Source organism: Sorex fumeus, unplaced genomic scaffold (assembly GCF_029834395.1).
Source record: "Sorex fumeus unplaced genomic scaffold, SorFum_2.1 ptg000063l, whole genome shotgun sequence".
In the NCBI taxonomy this organism is placed as follows: domain Eukaryota; kingdom Metazoa; phylum Chordata; class Mammalia; order Eulipotyphla; family Soricidae; genus Sorex; species Sorex fumeus.
In genome coordinates this window covers 15,320,948-15,345,388 of record NW_026606120.1, presented here as the reverse complement: position 1 = coordinate 15,345,388, position 24,441 = coordinate 15,320,948, and the positions used below count along the sequence as shown (strand labels likewise).

At 44.1% G+C, this 24,441-nt stretch overlaps 1 pseudogene; it reads left to right on the top strand.

Annotated features, from left to right (window-relative positions):
• Window positions 1-24,054, top strand: part of LOC130036141 (putative serine protease 47) — a 60,207-nt pseudogene extending 36,153 nt beyond the window's left edge.
• Window positions 24,055-24,441: the final 387 nt, after the last annotated feature.

The window sequence follows — 24,441 nt, the reverse complement described above, 5'->3', positions numbered from 1 at the left end:
ATATTTTTAACATTTTGTCTACTTTCTTTTCTTCAATCTAAATTAGAAGCTGCTGATACTCATGACTTCACATGCGGCTTTCCTTGAGGGACTTCTACTTCTGCTTTCATCCTCGCCCTAACTTTCTAGCCTTTTACACACAGACAATTGGACAAACTGACTGCAAACATGTGCAAATTCACATGCACACACATACATACTCATAGGCCATCGATTGATTTTGCTGTTTCTCTGATCCCTCCCCTTCCACAAATGTCCATAAGACTTCGGGGTAGACCAAGAAAGATAGAATGGTCCCCAGGGCAAATGGAGACCTGTTGGCCTATTGAGACCATCCAGTGTCCCTTCAGACACACCCCCCCTCAAATGCCATTCCGCCCCGTCTGTCTCTTAGGGAAAGAGGTCATGAAAGAGCTCTCTTGGCATCAAGTTGGCAAAGATAAATCATGAACAAGTGATTACAAAACCAAGACAGTGGTACATAACCATTCTCAGCTTTTCTAGTTCTGATAGAGGCTTTTTCTCAGCAAGCAAGGAGTCTCAAGGTGGCAGTCTTTCTGCAGCTTATGTGACAAGGTGGAGGGGCTACAGCCTGCTGAAGAAGAAGGAGGGCGGTGGGTGCCACCAACACCATGGAAGCAGGGAGAGGGTGGGAAAGGGAGTTATATCAGGGATATTGGTGCTGGGAAATGTGCACTGGTGGAGGGACAGGTGTTTGATCATTGTGTTATTGTAACCCAAATGTGAAAACTTGTAACGATCTCATGGTGATTCAAAAAAATTTGAAAAAAAAAAGACACCTCTCTCTCCAGACAGAGGAAGCCAAAAATTAGTTATTTTATCTCACATCTCAGGTTAGCTCATTTTTACCCTATTCCTTGGGTCTTATCAGTCTTTCAAGCAAAACAAACTCAAAAGCTCAAAAGCTCAAGTGTTGGAATCCTCTGTATTAGCACTTGTTAGTGATATCCTAAAGAATATCTTAATGGTCCCTGCCAAAATAGAATAATCTTCACACTGTTTCCTCTATGGATATTTTTTGTAGCATTTTCACAGTTTTTTCATAACAGACAATACAAAATATATTATTTCAGTTTTGTTTTGGGACTGGGATTGGGATTTGGGATGAAAACATCCCAAATTGGGTGGTGGGAAGGTGTAATGGTGATGGGATTGGTGTTTGAATATTAAATAAAACAAACAAACTGCCCTCCCGTTGTTCATCGATTTGCTCGAGTGGGCCCAGTAACGTCTCCATTGTGAGACTTCTTGTTACTGTGTTTGGCATATTGAATACTCTTGGTAGCTTGCCAGGCTCTCCAAGAGGGGCGGAGGAATCGAACCCGGCTCGGTCGGACTGGCTGAGCATAAGGCAAATGACCTACCGCTGTGCTATCATTTATTGTGAACTACCTTATAAAATTAAAAAAAAAATTTTAAGAAGGATTTCTCAGTGTTCCATGTAGGAACCTGTCAGCTAACAAGTTTCAGAGAAATAACCAAAGCAACTTGTATGACACCAATAGAGAGAAGGAGTTCTTGGTTCTCTTGCCACTAAAAATCAAACTGTCGGGGATCTCTTATGCTTTCTTACAGGGAAGTTATTAACCCCTGGCTTCCTGGGGAATGGAAATCTTGGTAAAATAATGGTGAGCTCCTGAAGATAGATAAGAAAGATGAGTAACTCCAAAATATTTCATCCCAGCCTCCTAAGACAGAAAAGTTGCTCACTCCTCCACATGCAGAGTGATACGAAAAGAAAGTCTCAGCTCACCAGATGAAGTGGGGTAACAGGAAAGAGAAAAAGATGGTGAGCAGGGAAATGAATACCAGATCCTTGGGAATTCCCCAAACAAAAAAAGACAAAAACTATACATGGGTGGCTGATTAACCCTTCCCTACATTGAGTAGGTGATCAGTCTCTCCCTGGCCACTGAGTGAGAAACCGTTGTCAAAGCGTTGTTCAGACCAGGCACTCTGTGGGCCGCTTGGGGCCAGTCCTGGCACCTGAGAGTCAAACTCCATCCAGAAGGGAAATTCACTCCTCACATTCTGAAAAGGACTTGGAATCCAAACTCTCCCTGGGAGAGGAGCTAAGGGCTTTCCTGGAAGTCTGTCCAGGTAAGAAGGTGTTCGGGAAGGTACCTGTTCTCAGTGAATCTCATTGTTCCTTCGCCCGCCTGCCAAACTTCTCCTGGAGTCTGTGGGCTGCTAAGGAAGGCTGGTACCCTCGGGCACCTTCTATAAGGACCTAGGTCTCCTTTCACTCACCAAGTCAGGAGTTCAAGTTGTCTTAACATCGTACCAGGGTCTCCAAATGTGACAGTTCGATTAATCCATCACACCAAAACAAACTTTAGAACATTAAACAAGGAGAGTGAATTAATTCATGTCAAGACAGACTGCAACCAGGCAATCTCCTGGAACTGCAGCCAGAGCAGGGGCACTGAGCACTATACACAGGAACATTCCTGAAACCACTCACGAGGGCCAAAGAGAAGAAGAGCAAATAAATAGGGCTTCTCAATTGGTTGTGTTATGACAATACACTAAGGTACACTGAGGCAGGATGGGCTCAACACGGGACTTAGAGTGGGACTCTTGTTGCTGGAAATCTTTGTTACAGACACATTGTTTTAGGTTCCATAGAGACATCTATTAATTTACTAATTGTTTCTGTGATCCTTGCCTACTTCTCCACCTGGGTAACAGGTGGGCTTGGGTCCTTCTACTCCATTCTGAACCATAACTTATTACTTATGACCTATTCATCTTTGCTAGGTTCCTAGAATGAGCCACTCAGAGTTCCTGCCTCTGGCTGTCTCCTGGTTACCTGTGCTTAGCTCCTGCTCACATTTCTAACTTTGCTGTCACTATAGGAATACATCATGAAAACGCATTTCTTAATTCAAGCGGTACAGCAGAAGCAGAGCAAAAGTACAATTTAACCCTTACTAGCCTGATACACCAATGGGAACAGTAGATCACTGCTCAGACCACCTTGATCCCAGGGTTAAACCCAAACTTCACAAAATGCATTAGTAACAATGAAAAAATTAAGAAATTCGACCATTCTCTGGACAGGGCCAGAAGCCCAGAACACTTCTCAAGTGCCTCATAAATTCTGACACTGAGTGACATGACCTAAAGCAACAAAATACTCTTCATAATCACTGAACTACGAAATCATCACAAGAGTCAATGAACCTGCAAAAAGACTGGAGGGGAGAAAAAATAAATAATTAAAAAGAAGAGGTAAAGAATACAATAGTAAGACTCAGCATTAGAATGGAACAAGCCAAAATTGAATTAGTGACACACGTGTTGGGTGGGGGGGAGTATGGTGCTGCCAGCAGGTCAACCTGTAGCTTCGGGTGAGTGCATTAGCAGCCTGATGGTGCCTTCACACTTCCTGATACCCCCAAATTGCCGCTGTGCCTTTGGTCGGACCCCAACAACTTGGGGCCAAGTTTACCAAGAAAGTAAACCGCCAAAAGTTAGGTATGTGGGAGCCACACCCACAAACTACCACTGGCTCAGCTATACAGGCTCATTTATTGGACTTATTTCAGAGATCCATAAATCTTGGTAAAGGTAAGGTAAAGGTAAAGGCCCTCCCGTTGATCGTTGATTTGCTCGAGCGGGCCCAGTAACGTCTCCATTGGAGACTCTGTTGTTACTGTGTCTGGCATATCCTCTCGGTAGCTTGCCGGGCTCTCCGAGAGGGGCGGAGGAATCGAACTCGGGTCGGCCATGTTGGCCGCTTGTAAGGCAAACGCCCTACCCGCTGTGCTATCGCTCCAGCCCATAAATCTTGAAAGAGATAAAAAGCCATAGTTAAGGCCAGTGGTGCACTGTGGGAGAGTGGGCATGCCCTGCAGGGCATAATGCCAATTTCTCTTGAAAAGATGGAAACAAGGGCGATGATCCAGAGACACAAAAGAATCTCCGAACAGAGCAGCTCACTGCAGAGATGCCTCCAGTCTTCAAGCCAGGCCAGATTACCTGGGATGCCTCAGATGGAGGGTGGCAGGCATTGTCCCTCCACCTTTCTCCTAAACACCCCCCCCCCCCGGTGGCTGTCACCTTTCAGAACCCAGTGAGAAGTACAGGTATGTGGGTTCAGAGATGACAAACTCCAGGCATCAAGAGATAGTGGATGGGACGATCCCTCTCTTCCCCCATTCTGATGGGACTCTGGATGTCATGCCCACAAACTGCCTCCGGCTGCTACATAAGCTCCTTAATGGCCATGATCCAGAGACACACAAAAAAAATCTCTGAATTGAGCAGCTTGCTACAGAGATTTCTCCACACCCTAGTTATCTAGAATTTTAGAATTCCAGGAGAATGCAGCCGCTCTTGTGGCCACATGACATCTTATGCAAATCATACTAGCAATACAAAAGAGAATATAGGGGAGATTGTCTGCCATAGAGGCAGGGGAAGGGGTGAGGAAGTGGGGATACTGGGGACATTGGTGGTGGAAGATGTGCATTGGTGGAGGGATGGGTGTCTGATCATTGTATGACTGAAACTCAAACAGGGAAGCTTTGTAACTGTATCTCACAGTGATTCAATAAAAACAATTTTTTAAAAGACAATACACATGTTCTCATTAATAAGTAAGAGATGGAGTTCAGAAAGATAGCAAACCAGGTAGGTTTGCACATGACTGATCTTTTTGATCCCTGTTCCTCATATGGTCTGCTTAGTCAGCCAGGATTGTTCACTGCATGCAGAGTCAGAATAAGCCCAGAGCAGCAGTGGATTTGGTCAGAGTCAGAGTAAGCCCAGAACCCAGAGCACCTGTGGATGTGGCCCACAAACAAATAAAAAAGAGGTTATATATAGAAAAGAAAATTTTTAAATAATTAAATGTAAGCTATTTAACTGACAACAGAAGAGAAACAATCACTGAATTATAGAATTTATAGAAGGACAGTAAAGAGACAAATGCAATAGTATAGCAGGTAAGGTTCTTTCTTGCATGAGGCTGACTTGGATCCAATATTCAACACCACACAGGGTCCCCCAAGTTCCACCAGGAGTGACCTCTGTGTACAGAGCCAGGAGTAAGCCCTGAGCACTGCTGGTGTAGACCCCAAACAAAAAATTAAAATGAAAAAAAACCAGTAACAAACCTCCCCAAACAAAAGTACAGATCCAGAATGGATTCAGTAACATGCAACCAACCCAAATCCTCAGTACCCATATGTTTTCCCAAGCCCCAAGGGTGTCACTCACGATCACTGAGCCAGCAGTAAGACCTGAGCTCCTCTGGGAGTGATGCAAAAAAAACCCAATAACCTAGAAATCAACCTAATATTCACAACAAATGTAAAAAACTTACACGAGTATTATCAGTCATTTTACAAAGGAAAAGGAAAGAAATCCTGAAATGGGAAAATATTACATGTTTATGGATTTGAAAAAATAACATTGCCCAAATGATAATACCCAAATTATACATATTTAATGCAGTTGTTCAAGATTCTGATGACATTCATCAATGATTTAGAAATTTTTTTCGTGAAATTAATACAGAATCATAAAACTCCCTGAGAACTAAAAGCAATTCTAAGAAAAAAGGAGGGAAGTATTGCATTTCCTGACTTAACACTGTACTATAGTAAATTTTCTCATTATAGAATGTATGGTTCTCAGTGAGACCCCAGCAATTCCCAAAGGGGTCGGGGTGAAAATTAGTTAACTGGAGGAGGTGGTTGTGGGGATAGCATGAGACTATAGGGTTAACCAATAAGATAGGGAGATACAGGAAGAATCAAGATTGGAAGGGGGCACATTAAAGAAAATGTCAGAAACAATGTTGCAAAGCATAGTGATCAAAATTGTGATCTACTGAAAGAAAAGCAAACTCTCAGGGCAATGGGGTAGAATTGACAACACACAGATATAACTCACATATTTATTGAAAATCTGTGACAAAGTTGCTGGGTACATAAAGTGGGGCAGGCAAGTCCTCTTCAACTAATATATTGGGAAAACTGAAAAATAAAATGTAAAAAAAACAAAGAAATATGTATCTCATATCCACCTAAACTTAATTCAAAGTGGATTATAGATGTTGAGATTGGACCAGAATCCATACAATACATTCACGAAAGCATACGCAGACCTGTCTGGGAAAGGAACCTCATGGGTGTCTGCAATAGTTTGACTTCACTGGTAAAAGAAATAAAAATACAAAGGGGATGAAAGCAAATGTAGAAGTGATTACAGAGCAAAAGAAACGTGGGCTAAAATTTTAAAACTGCCTTACTGAGCAGGAGAAAATATTTTCAAACGTAGATCAAAAGAAGGACTAATGTTAAGATGTATAAAGCAAGCAAAAGCCCAACAAAACATTAATCATCACATCACAAAATGTGAGGTGAGACCCATCTACAAAGAAGACATACAAATGATCAATAAGTGTATGAAAACATGTTCAGTATCAACTATTACCAGGAAATTGCAAATCAAAACAATGAAATGTTATCACACACCAGTGAGAATGGCATATGTCAGAAAGAGTAGAAAGAACCACTGTTGGCAGCAATGTGAAAAAGCATCCCTCACTGAGGATACGATCTAGTTCAACTTCTAGGGAAAACACTCCAGAGATTTCACCAAAATGGGTAGCACGATCCTCGCACTGTTCATCATTTGCTCGAGCGGGCCCAGTAACGTCTCCAATGTGAGACTTGTTGTGACTGTGTTTGGCATATCAAATACGTCATGGGTACTTGCCAGGCTTTTCTGTGCAGGTGAGATAGCTTGCCGGGCTCTCCAAGAGGGGTGGAGGAATTGGACCCAGGTTGCCAAGTCGGTCGCATGCAAATCAAACGCCCTACCCACTGTGCTATCACTCCAGCCCCTAGTTATAACAATACTAGTTAATTCCAAAATGTTGAATGCCGTATGTTAAGTTGTGACGGAAATAAATATTGCCGAATCTAAGAACACAACTGATATTACCTGAGAAATAGATGATGTCCACAAGTCACACGTGAAACACCACGGAAATGGGCTCAAGCATAGACGTGCTCCATCGGGTCCTTGCATCCTAACTATGACGCTTACCCTGCCACTCTATGTGGTCTGTGGGGAAATTATTCCACTTTATTCCACTTTGTCAAAAATTGCAATAAAATATAATTTCCATATGATTCAGAGATTTCACTTGTTGGCATTGCCCCGTAAAACCAAAAAATATTAATTTGGAAAAATATATGTATACCTGTGTTCATTGAAACACTAATTAGAATAGCCAGGATATGGAGACAACGCAAACGTCAATGTTGGAAGAATAAAGAAGTTAGGACACACGTGCACACAGGCAGACATACACAATGGAATTTCACTAAGCTATTAAAAAATAATGAAATCTGTGACTGGAGTTGAAATAAGTAAGAGGGATTAAGACAAAAATCACAAAATCTCACTCATCTGTGATATTGGGAGTCAGAAAACAAGGAAATAGATAGTGTCAAATAATGGCACCCCCTTGACCTTGAATTGCAAACCTGAGATTACCATGCACTTGGGGGAGGATTGGGATGAAACAAGAGGTGAAACTGGAAGTAGCACATGGATAGTGGTGGAAAGTCTTGGGCATTTTGGTGGTATGAATTGCAACAACTGTAATAATAAACACTGTTCCCCCAACAAAGCAGTGGTTAGAACTGTTGGTTATTAATTCTATGTTAACAGGGAAGGCACACATGATCTGCAAAGATTTAAGTTAGACCTGTCACTCATCATCCTCATTTATGAGGACTTGAAATGTTACGGACTGAAGTAGTGATGGTTTCCAATGAGAAAAATTCTCTCTTGTTTTCACATGAGTCACACTATGCACACACTATGCTTATTATTTTAACTATCTTAGACATCCATAAACTCCTTTGGTGTTCAACCCACTTGGGAGCTAGGTTTCAGTGGGTGCTGGTCTCTTGGTGTATTTAGGACTCATTCAAGCCTGGAATGGGCGGAAGGGAACACAAAAATCTATCTGGGGTCTCTACCTACAGAGTCAGAGTGCAAATAATCCAGAGGACAACCAACACAGCAGAGCTAGAGAATCAGAAATCAAAGTTAAAGCAATGAAGGAAAAATATACATGCATACATATTTAGTACACACACACACATATATATATATAGCATTCGATGCAACACAATCTTCTCTCAAGTGCACATGGGACATTTGCTAGGTCTGATAATTTTTTATCAGACCACAAAAATTTTCTTAGGAAGTTTAAGAAGATCTAAATCATGCTAAGTAACTGATGTGAACACAATGGCAAGAAAGTAGAAATTAATCATAAAGAAAAAATAGAACTACATATATGCATGGAAATAAAACAACTCTCTGAACAGCCAATGGCACAAGAAAGAAAGTTAAATGGCAATTAGAGGGGAAAAAAATGAAACAAATGAAAATGTAAACACAGCTTTCTAAAACACATGACATGCTGCATAGTTAAGAGAAATTTCACAGCTTTGAAGGTCTACGTCAAGCCGTGGCAGCCAAAAACCTCCAGAACTCAACAGGTGCCATGCTCACGGCCGCTCTTCACATGCTCAGGCCGAGCCTCACCCATGAGTGAACCTATTCCTGGACCGTGCGGCTGCATCTCATACCTGACACCACTCATCTTCCAAGAGTGGCACACCACATTTGATGGGGTTTAAAGTAGAAGGCAACCAATCCCAGAGGGAAATATATTTTTACACATATATAAATATAAATGAATATATATATCTCACTGTCACTGCCCTCCTGTTGTTCATCGATTTGCTTGAGCAGGCCCAGTAATGTCTCCATTTTGAGACTTGTTGTTACTGTGTTTGGCATATTTAATACGTCATGGGTAGCTTGCTAGGCTTTGCTGTGCGGGCGAGATACTCTCGGTAGCTTGCTGGGCTATCCGAGAGGGATGCAGAAATTTAACTCGGGACGGTCGGGTGGCCACATGCAAACAAACACCCTACAGCTGTGCTATCGCTCCAGCTATATATATATATATATATATATATATATATATATATATATATATACACACACACATACACACACACAAGGCTCAACCTTTAACAACATGCTCATAATCTCATAATGTCTTATAGAAGGACTTAGTGGGTCCTGGGTGAAATACAACAATTGTCACACACTTTTCTCTAAGGAAACTTTTTCGGAGCATTTTCAGCGGTTTATTCATACAAACAACACAAAATAAATTATTTTGGTTCTGCTTTGGGGCAGGGGTTGGGGTTTGGGGTGAAAACATCCGAAATATGGTAGTGGGAAGGTGTAATGGTGTTGGGATTGGTGATCAAATATTAAATGTAATCAAATATTGTGAACTACTTTATAAAAATAAAATTAAAAAAAAGAAATATAAGAAAATTCTCAAATGAAAGGGAAAATTAGCCAATCTACCAGTTGGTTCTGGAATAATAAACAAAATTGAGAAGAAAAATAAATAAATAGCCTAAAATGATAAAACTTGAAAAAGGCCCTTGAAAAAGGGAAAATTAGCCAATCTACCAGTTGGTTCTGGAATAATAAACAAAATTGAGAAGAAAAATAAATAAATAGCCTAAAATGATAAAACTTGAAAAGTGAACATTTAAACCAACATTAAAATACAAAGAAGAATACAGCTACTGTGAACAATGGTACACCAACAAATCTAAACAGGATTGACTCAGGAAAAAAATACATAAGATAAAACCAGAAATAAACAAATGGGCCTACATCTGAAAGCTTATGCATGCCAAAAAAATCAGACTTCCTTAAAATCAAAATCAGACTTTCTTAAAATTAAAACACTTCCTATGAAATGGGAGAAAACATTTGAAAGCCATGCTTTTGGTAAAGGGTTAAATATTATATATACATAAAGTGTTATAAAGCTCAACTAGAAACACTCAACAATTACATAAAACTGGAGATGTGTATCCATTTTCCCAAAATGGCTAACGAAAGCCAGCAGACATCTGAAAAGATATTACTAGTCACTTGTTATCTAAGAAATGCAAAGCAAAAATTAAAAATCAATGAATCCCAATGCTGGGATCCGTGGTGGTGGGAAATGAGCACTGGTGGAGAGATGGGTGTTTGAGCATTGTATAATCGAAACCCAAGCACAAAAATGTGTAAGTCTACAACTGTACCTCATGGTGCCTCACTATTAAAAAATAAATAAATATAAAAAAAAACTGGAGATGAGTATCCATTTTCCCAAAATGGCTAAGTAAAGCCAGCAGACATCTGAAAAGATATTACTAGTCACTTGTTATCTAAGAAATGCAAAGCAAAAATTAAAAAGCAATGAATTTCAAGTCACATGAGTCAGAAAGACATATATTTTAGCTATGTATAACTAAATATAACTGATATATACGTATATGTGTGTGAGTATATATATATATACATACATATATATATATATGAAAAACGTCTCCATTCTTCCCAGCCCTGATATTTTAGCAGCCTTCCCTTACTCGTCTTTCCCAACGATTGGAGGCTCTTTCAGGGTCAGGGGAATGAGACTCATTATTTTTACTGATTTTAGCATATCGAATACACCATGAGTAGTTTGCCAGGCTCTGCAGTGTGGGCAGGAGACTAGGATACTGTCAGTAGATTGCCGGATTCTCTGAGATATAATATATATATGTGTGTGTATATATATATATATATATATACATATATATATATATATATATATATATGTCACCGTCCTCCCATTGTTCATCGATTTGCTCGAGCAGGCCCAGTAACGTCTCCATTGTGAGACTTGTTGTTACTGTGTTTGGCATATCGAATACGCCATGGGGAGCTTCCCAGGCTTTGGAGTGCGGGCGAGATACTCTGGGTAGCTTGTCGGGCTCTCCGAGAGGGGTGGAGGAATTAAACTTGGGTTGGCCATGTTGGCTTCGTGGAAATGTGTATATATATATATATATATATACATATATATGTCATATATGTATACATATATATATATACACATATGGGAGTGTCTTATGATGTGTTGTCCAGGAATATGTTCGCTCATATGTGAGGCTTGGCCCAAGCGTGTGGAAAGCGGCCTGGATTGTGGCAGCAGTTGGGTAGTGGAGCAAGAATATAGGTTCCAAAAGACCTAGTGATTTCACATTTGCATGTTACCTCCAAAACCCCTTAATAGAAAAATCAAAAGGATATATGCACTCCTATATTCACTGCAGTGCTAAGTACAATACTCAGGAAACCCCCAAATGGACACACAAACAGATAAAGTTGTAGTATAAACACACACAAGAGAACACTACTCAGCTACAAGAAAAGGTAAAATCTTGCAGACTCCTGCGATTTGGATGGATGGATGGATGGATGGATGGATGGATGGATGGATGGATGGAGGGCATCCTGACAAGCAAAATAATTCAGAGAAAGGACAAATATTGTATGATCTCAACGTGCTATTTAAACAAAAGAAGGTAGTTAAAAAATCCTGAATGAAGAGAAAGTCTTGATTTTTGATTACACTGAGAAAACCTCACTCAAGGAAGCAGACTGAAAGTGATCTGAGGACAATGGTGGGGAAAGGCAACCAGGTCGAGAGTTACTGATGACAAACATATATGCCCTTAGTTGTGCGATGCACGTATAACATGCTGAAAACTACATCCCATGAACACTACACATGTGCCTAATTTTTCAAACACACCAACACTGGACCTTCACTCCTCAGCTACACAAAGCAACTTAAGCTCCCGAAGCTGCTCGTGGGGAAATTGAAGGACACCCCTCATTCTGTGTCCTGGAGAAGAATCCATAAAAGCTTCCATGACTGGCTACTCCCAGGAGAGAGTAGACACACTCAGTGAGCTGATGCCTTGTCTGCCCCGTACACCGTCTTTCTTCCCCCTGGGATTTCTCAAGTTTCTTTCCAATTGCTCTTTGCTCTGCCCTTTCAACAGCAGATATTTATCATCCTAACAAATTCTTCGTGGAATGAAGGATACTGAATTAGTTTAGTCGTGATACCAGCACCACCACCACCACAGGTTCCTCATATTTCATGGGTCACCATGCGTAGCCTGCCCTGCTGGACCCAAAATCTCACTGGCTGCTTCCTTAAGTAAACAACCTGAAATCCATGTCTTGTCATCTGGCCCTCCTACTGCTTTCTTGGAATTGGTAATCATGATGTTTAAACTCAAACAGATCTGGGATTGCATCATTACACCCATGTACTTGTGAGCTGACAATGGCTGGAACACCTCTACCTGTTCTCTATAAATGAAGTGTCTGTGTCCAAAAATATTACAGATGATGAGTGCACATTTTAAATATTTTAAGGCATTAAAATATACAAAAACATAGTTTCACTGTCAATTTTGTAAGTTCAACTGAACCTTACATGTCTTTGTTGATATTTGCTTAATTCTTGCATCTCCTGCGAACCCTGCTACCAATTGCACAACAATTGGATGTCAGTTTAGGATTATTTTCATTATTTTAAGTCAAGAATACTGTTTCATTTATTGATGAGGGAATAGTGATGGAACCTAATTGTTCGTTCTAAACCGTTTTGGGAAACAAAGGTGAAACTTTTCTATGTATGTATTTTCACATATGTTAGAGCTTCCCATTTTCCCCATTTACAACTGACCTGACTTTCTTCACGTTCAAGGGCTAAAGTTTTCAATAACTAAACACTTTATGTTTGCTTTTGCATCATAAGAAAATGTCCACAAGGTAGTAGGGCTTTGTTTGCTCCTGCTGTTTTATTGCTGTTTTATTTTGAGATTCTTTTGTTTTGGATTTAAACCACACTGGCTGTGCTCAGTAATTCCTTCACACTCAGAAATTACTCTGGCCGTGCTCAAGGTACCATCTGGGATGACTGAGATGGAACCCAGGTTGGCCATCTCGGCCGACTGGCATCGGATAGGAAGGAGCAGCACGAGAAAGCTGGGAACTGCCCTGAGCCGGTGCTCCTGAGCTACGTGGAAGAGCTGTGCTCCCAGGAGGCCTTTGTCACCAAGGTGGGGGTTTGGGCGCTACTGTGGGGTAGGAAAGTGCAGGGCTGCTTCTGTCAGGACTTGGCAGTGACATGTGATCTTTGCTTTGAGCTCTGTGTATGTATGCACACCTGTTCTTGAATATTTCTACTTGTGTTTGTGTGCATATGTGCATTTGTGTCTCTGTGTACAAACATTGGCCCTTGTTTGTGCATTTCTGAGTTTGATCGATGTGTGAACATCTCTGGGTGTCAACATCTGTGTGTACAGTGTGGGATCTGCGTGGACATGTGCAGATACATGTACACGTACCTAGAGGTGGAAGTGTGTGTGTCTTTATGTCAGGTGTGTGCATGAATCCATGTGTGTTCACACGTGCTTCTCTGTGAGAGTAGGTGAATAGTCCATGTGCCCAGGGCTGTGGATGGCTAAGGGAAGTTGTCTCTGGCTTGCCTTTCCCCTCCTCCAACAGGACCCAAAAGAAACCCAGAAGTAAGGTCACAGCGACACCTTCTGGTATTGGAAAAAGAGGCGATTTAGAAATCACAAGCTAGCAAGGCTTCAAGAGAATGAACGAACCTATGAGGAAACACTCACATTTTTCTCAGTGCATGTGGATCGTTGTCCAGTTCAACTCAATCATAGATCTCTACAAAAGTATCAATAATAATATAAACATTTAAGTGAAATTAAGCATCTTTTCCCATTACAAAGTTATGAAGGAAAAAAAATCAACCCAAAAGCAAACAGTAAGAATCACACTATACAGAAGCAGAACAAGATTCTTCTGAATAGCTCTTGAAACAATGAGGAAATAAATAAGATGTATGAACATTAACAGGAGACAAAGTAAAAATAAACTAGGATATGCAGCAAAGAAAGTGATGGGAATGAGGGAAGATCAAAGCGATACAGGCCTACTTTTAAAAAAAGAAAAGAAAAAGTAAGAAAGATTCAAATAATCAATTTGAGGTCACATGTGAAGAATATGGAGACGGAAAGAAAAAATTAGCAGAAGGAAATGATAGGACCTTGATTATAAATGAACAAAAATTAAAATGACATAGGAGCCCAAATTATTTGAATCTCATTCCTAAAGTGTCTGGTGGATGTGATGCAGAAAGAAATTCTATCTCAGGCATTCTTCTTTTTCTAGGAACTCATAAATGACAAAGTAAGGGCCTTTGACTGTAAATTTCTGAGATATTCTCTCTTTACTTTTTTTGTTATTTTTTTCTCTTCCCATTTGGCTTTTGGAACACTCCCAGTGGTGCTCAGGGCCTACTCTAGGTTCTGTGCTCAGAAATCATTCCTGGCAGTGCTCAGAGGACCATAAATGTTTCCTGGATCAAAGAACGATTTAGGGGGCTTTGTGGGCCGTCCCCCACGCCCCACCGAGGTCGCCAGCTGCCCCCCACGAGCGGCTCTCCGGCACGGCCACGGCCCCGGAGGCACAAGGACTTAGCACAGAGAACCAGCCGCTTGGAGCAGAAAAGCAAATGGACTTGTGTTGAACCGCGCCACCAAGCCGGCCCGGAGGGGGAAGGGCATTGACCGGCCCGCCCGCTCCTCTCTGGAAAGAAAGATGGCGGCCGCACGGGAGCCTTGTGGAAAGCAGGTTTGAGCCGGGCTCGGGGGAGCGGCGGGGACCTCATGGGAAGGGGGGCTTTGTGGGCCGTCCCCCACGCCCCACCGAGGTCGCCAGCTACCCCCCACGAGCGGCTCTCCGGCACGGCCACGACTCCAGGGCACAGAAACCAATCTCTTAACTAGCTAACTTTTAATAGAAATTCTTCCAGGGCCAATAAGTAAAATAGCAGAAATTCAAAACCGCGCGGCCGCAATAGCGGCCGCACGACATCATTCTATTCTTAAACCAAGTTGTAGAAAGCAAATCATTTCACAACGCTGTCTCAGCATGTCTGATTGTGGGGGGTGGGTCGTAAACTCTAAACAATAATTGTGCATCTTCTATCGAAATAATCTATCTAGTCAAAGTAGATAGAGTATTAACTAGAACTCATCTGCCTCACAAGAATTGGGAGGGGTGGGAGGTGGGGGTCTATTGGGGTTCGGGGTTAAAAATGAGTATTGGTAAAGGGAAATGTGTTCGGTATCTACATGAATGAGACCTAAACCCGAAAGCTCTGTAACTTTTCCCACAGTGATTCAATAAATAAATAAATTATAAAAAAAAAAAAGCACGATTTAGTCACATGCAAGCCTTTAACTCTGTGCCTATCTCTGGCTCTTCTTTGCTTTTTTCTTTTTTTCTTTTTGGGTCACACCCAGCGATGCACAGGGTTTACTCTTGGCTCATGCACTCAGGAATTACTCCTGGCGCTACTCAGAGAACCATATGGAATGCTGGGAATCGAACCCGGGTCAGCCACGTGTAAGGCAAACGCCCGACCTGCAGTGCTATTGCTCCAGCCCCACTTCTTTGCGTTTTAACATAGGTTTCAGCAGAGAAGATGAAAGACAGGGTCTTTCTGACATCAGCTGCCTCTGATCTCTCCTGTAGGTTCATCTGACAGAAGAGACATTTCACAGCAGAGGAAAATGTGAATTACATTTTCTTGTCTCTTGTTCACTAGTGTTATAATGGGTTTCAGGGAGCTGAGAGCTCAGATGGACACAGGGAGGACATGAAGTAAAGAACAGAAACATCACTGACTACACACGACAAGGAATAGGCTTTGCGACAGAAAATCAACAACGAATTGGAAAAATCTCCAAATCAGCATATATATTATTGTAGATTTCAAAAGGGGAGGAAAAAAATACTACAGTAAGCCAAGCAAACCAGGAGGAAGAATCTAATTTCCAGACTTAGCAATTTATAAGAAATTTCTGCCAATCCCAGACACATAAACAGAAAAACAAAATTGGTTTTGACAAAGGTGCAAAAGTAAAATTCTTAGCGATGATAGAAAACACCAGATTAATAAGCTTAAAAATGAATAAACTGAACTTCATCAATATTTAAATCTCATATTCTGAGTAAGACGGTTTTCATGGTAAGTGATCACCATGCCACAGTTTTCCATCTTTATAACTTCGTCTTATTGACAATGATATTCTCCAAACGGGACTATACATGCTATGAAAATGAAATGTTATAGAAATGACTACTGACTAAATGACTGAGCAAAATCCACTTGACATCCAGTTATAGAATCAATGTTTCTTATATTGGACTTTAGTATTTGTTACAACGGATTATATTGTTTTCCCTGATGATTCACTCACTAAGGATCTTTCAGATTATTTCCAGTGAAAGTCATTACTGAAAAATTCTAAATGATACTGAAAATTATGGAATTGTCCCTTCTAATGGGTGAATTTTATGACATGAATTCTATCTCAGTTGAACTCTGTAACAAGCTGAGAAGCCTATCCCTTATCTAGCAGTGTGGCTTGCCCTTCCTGGGTTGAAGCATCCCCGTACAATCCTGCTTCCCTGGGTCCCTCCTCTCGGCTCGCTCCTGGGGTCTCCCGTTCTGCTCCAACGTTCTCATCTCAGGATGGATCCATCCCGCAGCTCCAGCTGCGCCTGAGGCCCCGACTCAACTCGGAGCTCGACCTCTCCAGCCCAGATCTCTTCCAAAAGCCACCTGGAGTCCCTAGGTCCCTCCCTTGAGTGAGCAGAAGCACTCAGCTGCTCCGTGGACCCTGCTCCAACGCTCCAGGGCCTGACCTGGTCAGAGTGGGGCCAAGGTGGGGTGTGAGAGCTCGGGTCCGAGGGGATTAGGGCGGGGTCAGGGCGGGGCCAGGGCAGGGACATTGCAGGTGCAGGTTCGAGGTCAAGGAGGGCTCAGGAGAGAGCTGTGTCCAAGGAGGAGGGTGGGATTAGAGAGGTCATGTATGTCTTAGGGTCAGGGGGCATTGTCAGGGTGGGTCAGAGGACAGAGGGGCGGGGCCACTCTGGCCCTGGCACTGAACCAGGAAACCCCTGATAGGAAGTCCCGCCCCCAAAGCCCGCGGGCCCAGGAGGTGCCTGGGGCGCCCTGGGCGCAGGTGAGCGGATGGCCTTGGGCAGGGAACAGCCTGGAGTGGACTGGCCCAGCCTGTTTGTTCCTCGCGGTGTTCCCCAGTCTTCGTACAGGCAGCCAGCCACTGCGTCCACGCGTTGGGACACCCGGCCCGCCCTGTCCAGGCCCCACGGCCCACCACCGCCCCTCCCGAGACAGCGGGGAGGTGGAGGCGGGATACTAGGACAGCCCCTCACACAAAGCTGGTGTCTGGGCCCGGGGTGGGAGTGGGGTGGGGGGGCGCTGTGGGCATGGGGTCGCCGGGATGCGGCTGGAACCAGCTGTGGCCACCACATCCTTTCCGCGTCCTCCCACGGGGCTTGCTCACGCGGCTCTGCTGTCCAGGTTCCTGCTGCCCAGGCAGCGGGCAGGGACATCAGACCCCAAGCTGCCCTGTGGCTCTGGGGCTGGTTGAGCCCTGCTCCTGACTTTCCCACCGAGAAGTGGTCCAGGGTCTACCGGAGAGGAAACGGGACCTCCCTGTTTCCCACACGGTATCGGGCTGGTCTCCACAGTGTGCGGGAAGCCCAGGGGCGTAGGGATGATCACTGGTGGCCAGGAGGCCGTGGAAGGCCAGTGGCCATGGCAGGCCAGCCTGCAGTACCGGGACATTCATCCCTGTGGAGCTGTGCTCATTGATTCCCACTGGGTGTTCTCTACCGCCCACTGCTTTACAAAGTGAGTTGTTTCTTGGCTCCTTGCAGCTGGGCTGGCAGGGGGAGAGGGTTAAGAGATTAGAGCTCCGAAGTCCTCAAGGCTGTGTGCTGGGATAATCTGTGTCGTTCTAGTCCAAGTCTTTCTGCCTGTGACCTGTCCTCTCCTGTATTGTCCTCACTCCTCACCTGACTTTGCTCATCTTCCATCCTCATCCCTGTGCCTTCCCCCGACACAGGTATGCCCCCGAGATGGCAGTGTTCATCCTGCCTCCCAGGTGCAATGAGAGCTGGCTCTTTGTCACCTCACACCAGGGCTTCCCTCAATGTCCCTGCAATCCTGGTTGGCAGAGAGAGGCTGGAACCTGGGATGCAGGGGCAGATGCTGGTGTTCGGCATGTCTCTGGCCTGGGGTCTCTGCTCACCACATGTCTATTGGCCAGCTGCATGGACTCTAGATATGGAGTCCCTGACCTTGAAGAACAGAGCTGCTCTCTGTCCTGGGTCTGGTTGGCTGTTCCTATAGGTTTGGGAAGGTCAGTAACCAGGAGCTGGATCTTCGGTACATAGAGAACCACAAGCATCTGCTCTGTGCTGTGTCCCACTTGAGACTCACTATGGATTAGGTTGGCTTGACCCACCTCACTGTGTCTCCATTTAGTCAGAGCCAAAGTTCCCCCTGTGGATGAGCAGGGCTGACACCACTGGAGTGTGGAAGTCAGATGGGTAGGCTCCTGCGGCATAGGTTAGCTTGTGGAAGCAAGAGTTTGGTCACCGACTGTGTGGGGAGGAATTTCCAGGTGGAGTGGAAGGTGGGATGTTTCCTCCCTCATGGTCAGAACACAGGACATCCTGCACACATGGTCTCCCATTGACCAATGATTTTGTGCAGTTTTAGAACAGGTGAGTACCAAGAAGGAAGTGAGGGGCTGGAGCTATACCACAGTGGGTAGGGCGTTTGCCTTACACGTGGCCAATCCGGGTTCGATCCCCAACATCCCATATGGTCCCCTGAGCACCGCCCGGAGTAATTCCTGAGTGCAGAGCCAGGGGTAATCCCTGTGTGTTGCCGGGTGTGACCCAAAAATCAAATAAAAATAAAAATAAAAAATAAAAAAGAAGGAAGTGAGAGAAAGGAGTGGTGCTAGAGCAGTTTGGTCATAAGGCGGGTCAAGAGCCAAGACGGAGTCAGGGCTCTCTGCATGTGCCCAAGGAAGGTCAGGATTGTCTAGCCTCATGGGGGCCTCCAGACCTCTGTGATCCCTTCCTCCAGTAATGGGTGTGTGCTGAGTTCTGTTTAAAACCGCCGCTGGTCTCCAGAGAGAAGGGATGACAGAAAGGGAGAGTCGTGTGGGGTGGTGCAGACAAGGCAGTGCTGGGGGTCAGATGATGGTGTAGAGGCGCAAGCTGCCATATGCAGAAGATAATGACTGTCACTTTCCCTCCTGCAGGAAGTCTCATGCCCCTGAAGATTACTGGGGGTTCGGGGGAAGTACGCAGCTCTACCAGGACACCCAATATGCCAGGAGGGTGACTGTGAGCTGCATTATCATCCATCCAGACTTTAAGAAGCTCACCATTTTGCAACGGTGTTACAACTGCACCAACCTGTGAACTTCAGCTCCTATATCATTCCTGTCTGCCTTCCAACCCCTGGCATGGAGCTGCCCCTTGGCACATCTTGTTGGATAACTGGCTGGGGAAAGCTCACCGAGAACAGTGAGTGGCTATGGTGTGGGTGTGGGTGGGAGATGGGGAATGGGATTCTAGCTCATCAAAATCTCTAATTAGCATGGAGGCCAGTGGACCTTGTCCCTCTGTGCCTCATTTCCAGAGAGCTGGACTCTTCTAGTTCCTCTTGTGAAAAATGTGTCCTTCTGAAAGCTTCAAATGTACTCAAGTTGAAGATACTGAAATTCTGGGGTCCTTTGGTTTTTGGAGTCAGGAATCTGGATCTCAAAGTTTCTCTGGTTTGGGTGTCCAAATTTAACTGATAAATTAATTGATTTAGGGTTTCTCAAAAATGCTCTTCAGGTGGCCAGAGAACTCCTCTTATTGGTGTATGGCCTACCTTCTCAGTTTGAGGATGCAGTGTTGTTCGGTCCTGCAGGCCACCCCACTGATGCTGGGGAAACCTCTGGGCCACGTCTGGTTGTGCTCAAGGGCCTGTAAGGCTTTATCTTGATGCTCAGGGAACATGTCATGACAGAGATATGACTGGCAATGATTTTGTGAGAAGCATGTATTTCATACTTCTGTTAGCTTCTAGCCCCTTGGTTCTAATATTTCAATTTGATGTAGATCAGACATGACTTTGTGAAATTAATTTGTCTGAGTGTTTCTCTTTCTACTGTGAAATACCTTAATTTTTCCATGGCCATAGAAGGAACACGTAAAGTAAAGTAAAGGCCCTCCCGTTGTTTGTCGATTTGCTCATGCGGGCCCAGTAACGTCTCCATTGGAGACTTTGTTGTTACTGTGTTTGGCATATCGAATACGTCACGGGGAGCTTGCCAGGCTCTGCCGTGCGGATGAGATACTCTCAGTAGCTTGCCGGGCTCTCCGAGAGGGGCGGAGGAATTGAACTCAGGTCGGCCATGTTGGCTGCGTGCAAGGCAAACGCCCTACCACTGTGCTATTGCTCCAGAAGGAACACGTAAAAGTAAGAAAAAAGCTCTTGAAGAACCTCGGGGAAGAACGATCATGGCCTGAAATTATCTCAGCTCCATCACCTAAGTTTTGTTCTTCTCCTAACCTGTGTCTCCTATCTGCCTCTTGGATTTGTTAGGTGAATGGAGATAAAGGGTGAATACAGGGCAAAACTTTGTGGAGGTTTTCAGTTAAATGAGAAATATAAACATTGAGTATAAACATGAACTTGTTCAGAGAAGTATGTTTATATTTTAGTGAAATGTTGATGGCATACTGATTAGGGAAAAGGAAATATTTATTTGCCTTTTAAATTTTTTTTATTTTTATAAATTTGTTCACAATAATTTATTACATTAAATATTCCAACACTAATCCCACCTCCATAGACCTTCCCACCACCATTATTTTGAATTTTCCTTCTTTCTTTCTTTCTTTCTTTCTTTCTTTCTTTCTTTCTTTCATCTGTCTGTCTTTTTTTCTTTCTTTCTTACTTTCTTTTTCTTTTTGGGTCACATCCAGCAATGCTCAGGGGGTTGCTCCTGGCTCTGCATTCAGGAATTATTCCTGGCGATGCTCGGTGGACCATATGGGATGCTGGGAATCGAATGTGGGTCAGCCGCGTGAAAGACAAATGCCTTCCAACCCCTAACGGCCTTTATTTATTTATTTATTTATTTATTTACTTTATTAGTGAATCACCTTGAAGCACAGTTATAGACTTACAAATTTTTGTGTTTGGGTTTCAGTTATACAATGATCAAGAACCCATCCCTCCACCAGTGCCCATTTTCCACCACCACGGGTCCCAGTATCCCTCCCATCCCCCACCCCCCCCCATCCCACCCTGCCTCTGTAGCAGGGCATTCCCTTTTGTTCTCTGTCTCCTTTTGGGTGCTGTGGTTTGCCAGAGAGGCATTGAGTGGCAATTGTGTTTGGTCTATAGTCTACTTTCAGCATGATTCTCCCATCCTGGGAGGATCCTCTTAACACCCTTTATTTGGTGCTCCCTTCTCTATCTGAGCTTTCTTTTCCCCTAGCACGTGTGGCTGGCCTCCAAGTCAGGGAGCAAAATTCCTGGCACTAATCTCGGCCACTCTTGGGTATTAGTCTCCTATTTTGTTATTTTATGTTCCCCAGATGAATGCAATCTTTCTGTGTCTATCCCTCTCTTTCTGACTCATTTTGCTTAAAATGATACTTTTCATGTATTACCACTTGTATGTAAATTTCATGATTCATCTTTTCCAACAGCTACATAGTACTCCATTGTGTAAATGTACCAAAGATTCTTCAACCAGTCATCTGTTCTCGGGCACTCGGGTTTTTTTCAGATTCTGGCTATTGTAAAGAGTGCTACAATGAGCAAACAAGTGCGGATGTCACTTCGACTATACGTTTTTGCCTCTCTGGGACATATTCCCAGGAATGGTACAGCTGGGTCAAATGGGAGCTCAATTTCTAATTTTTTGAGAATCATCCATACTGTTTTCCAAAAGGGTTGAACCAGTCGGCATTCCAACCAGCAGTAAAGGAGGGTCCCTTTCTCGCCACATCCGCACCAGCACCGGTTGCTTTTGTTCTTTTGGATGTGGGCCCATCTCTGTGGTGTGAAATGATATCTCATTGTTGTTTTGATCTGCATCTCCCTGATGATTAACGGTGTAGAGCATTTTCTCATGTGCCTTTTAGCCATTCAGATTTTTTCTTTGAGAAAGTTTTTGTTCCTTTCATTGCCCCATTTTTGATGGGGTTGGATGTTTTCTTCTTGTGCAGTTCAACCAGTATTTTGTATATCCTTGATATCAACCCCTTGTCAGATGTGTGTTCGGCGAATATTCTTTCCCATTCTGTTAGACTGTCTTTGTATTTTGGTCACTGTTTCTTTGGAGGTGCAGAAGCTTCTTAGTTTAAGATCGTCCCATTTGTCTATCTCTGTTTTCACTTGCTTGGCCAGTGGCGTGACATGTTTGAAGATACCATTAGCTTCTGATCTGCTGCCACCATCCCTCGCTCTACCTTTTCCGAGTCTCCTCCCCCTACTCACCCTTTGTTTCTTCAATCCCCACACCCAGTTGTGTCTCCATTCTGCCCCCATCACTCTGTGGTCTGTTTCCTTGGCAGCTGTGATCTTGCCCAGGCTGCAAGAGTCCCCAACTCTTCTCGCCAATATAAGGGAGGGCTGTTGGCCCTGTTTCCTGTCATAGGATTGGCCACTGGCCTTCTCTGCTCTTCTCCTTGTTCCTCCCTGCTAACAACTGGATCACAAGACCCCAGGACCTGATTTTATCTTCCCCTGGTGAGAATGGTTAGAACCCACAGATCTCATAGTGCCTTTCTGTAAATATTCTCCCAAATCTCAGGTCTTTGGAACTCTTCCTTCATCTATGATGTCTGACATTCTCTTTTAGCCCCTCTGTTGAATTCTCAGTCAGTGCTGTCTTTTCTTCATAGTACTTCAAGACCCGCCCGGCTGCAGATCTACTTCTCCATGGTTGGCTGACCAGTATAATCCCTAACTGCCTTCCTTGCTCCCCACAATGCTTCTGCTTTTCCTACCACACTGGACCCTCCTCTTTGTACCCTCTGCTCCCTTGACTCCAGGATCACAAGGTCATTTTCAGTTTCTTGCTTGGAATCCCAGCTGAGCAATGAGCAACGCCTCTCCCTTCTAGACAGCTCCCTTCTCTTATGAGATTTGATTGCACGTGTGAATCTGAGAGAGGTTTCTGGTCTTCTCTGTATGTGCCTGTGTGCCTTAAAGCTCCAGTACTAGGAATCACACAAGGGTACTCAGGGAGCATTTGTCTGCAGTGTGGTTAGAGGAGCCTCAGAGCTATAGTTCCTGCTCCCCAACTCCCCTGCCTAGATGAGCCTTTCCCTTTGATGCAGTAAGAGGCTTTCTGCCCACACTGGTTTCCCTGCAATTATTTCAGGATGCTTTGTGGTGACGAGGCCCCCACCCCTCAGGCCCCAGCATTATAGAGTTTCTCCACCACACCTAGGTAGGAGCATTTTCCAAAGAGTCTGAACATTTTTAAGAAACCCAGAGGCTGAAGTGACTGAGAGTAAGGATTCTAGGTGGTGCATATTGCTGTAATCAGCTTTCTGAAAAGCCTAGGGTCTATAGTGGCTTCAGACACCCAGTGCCTCTCACAGACTCAGTGTCTCGGCCCTTATTCATTAACCATCACTTCTGATGCTGAGTTAGTACAAGGTCCTCGGCCAGTGGCCAAGTTTAACTGCATGATTGATAGATTTCCAACTGTGACTGTCCCAAGGATCAATTTGGAGCTTCCTAGTGCAGGATGGTAGTTCCGACCGCTGACTCTAGAACTATATCAGGACACTGGCATCAGGATCATCCCAGGGGACCACTGAAAACACCCAAACAGCCGTGCCCAATAACCTGCCCTTATAATTAGAATTCTGAGCCCCACCTCAATTGTCCACACTGATGGCCCTCTCTTTTTTTAGGGTGATTCTGGAGGCCTTCTGGTCTTTAACTTCTCCAAGAGTTGGGTTCTTCTGGGGTTGGCCAGTTGGGGCCTGGACTGCCAGCGTCCCATATCCCTCAGTGTCTTCACCAGTGTTGCCCATTTCATCAAGTGGATCGTCCAGATCCAGAGACTTGTGCCTCTTCCTGTTTCCTTGTCTGCTCCTCCTGAGGTCCCATTTCTATATGAATCCTAGCCAGTTTCCAGCTCATCGATATTAACCCTCAGACCTCTACAGCTCTGGCTAATGTTGCTTTTAGTGCTTAAGGCCCTGTGGCAGGACCTGCAGTGACCGAAGAACATTCTGTCCCTGCTCTTTGCCCCAGTCCTCAGCATTCTTACTGGAGCCTCACATTTGCCACCATCTCTGTGGTTCTGTCCATCTGTTATGATCCCAAACCCAAGCCTGGAAAAGCAAAGCAAAACCAAATAAAGGCTCACCTTGCTCTGAAATTGGTGCATGTCCCTTCCTGTGGACTGGTCATCTGAACCCCTGGTCAAGGAAAGAGGTCTGGCAGGAAGGCTGACTGGCAGGAGGGCAGGCCACTAAGGCCACTGGCACCTGCTAAAAGAGTTGTCTGTG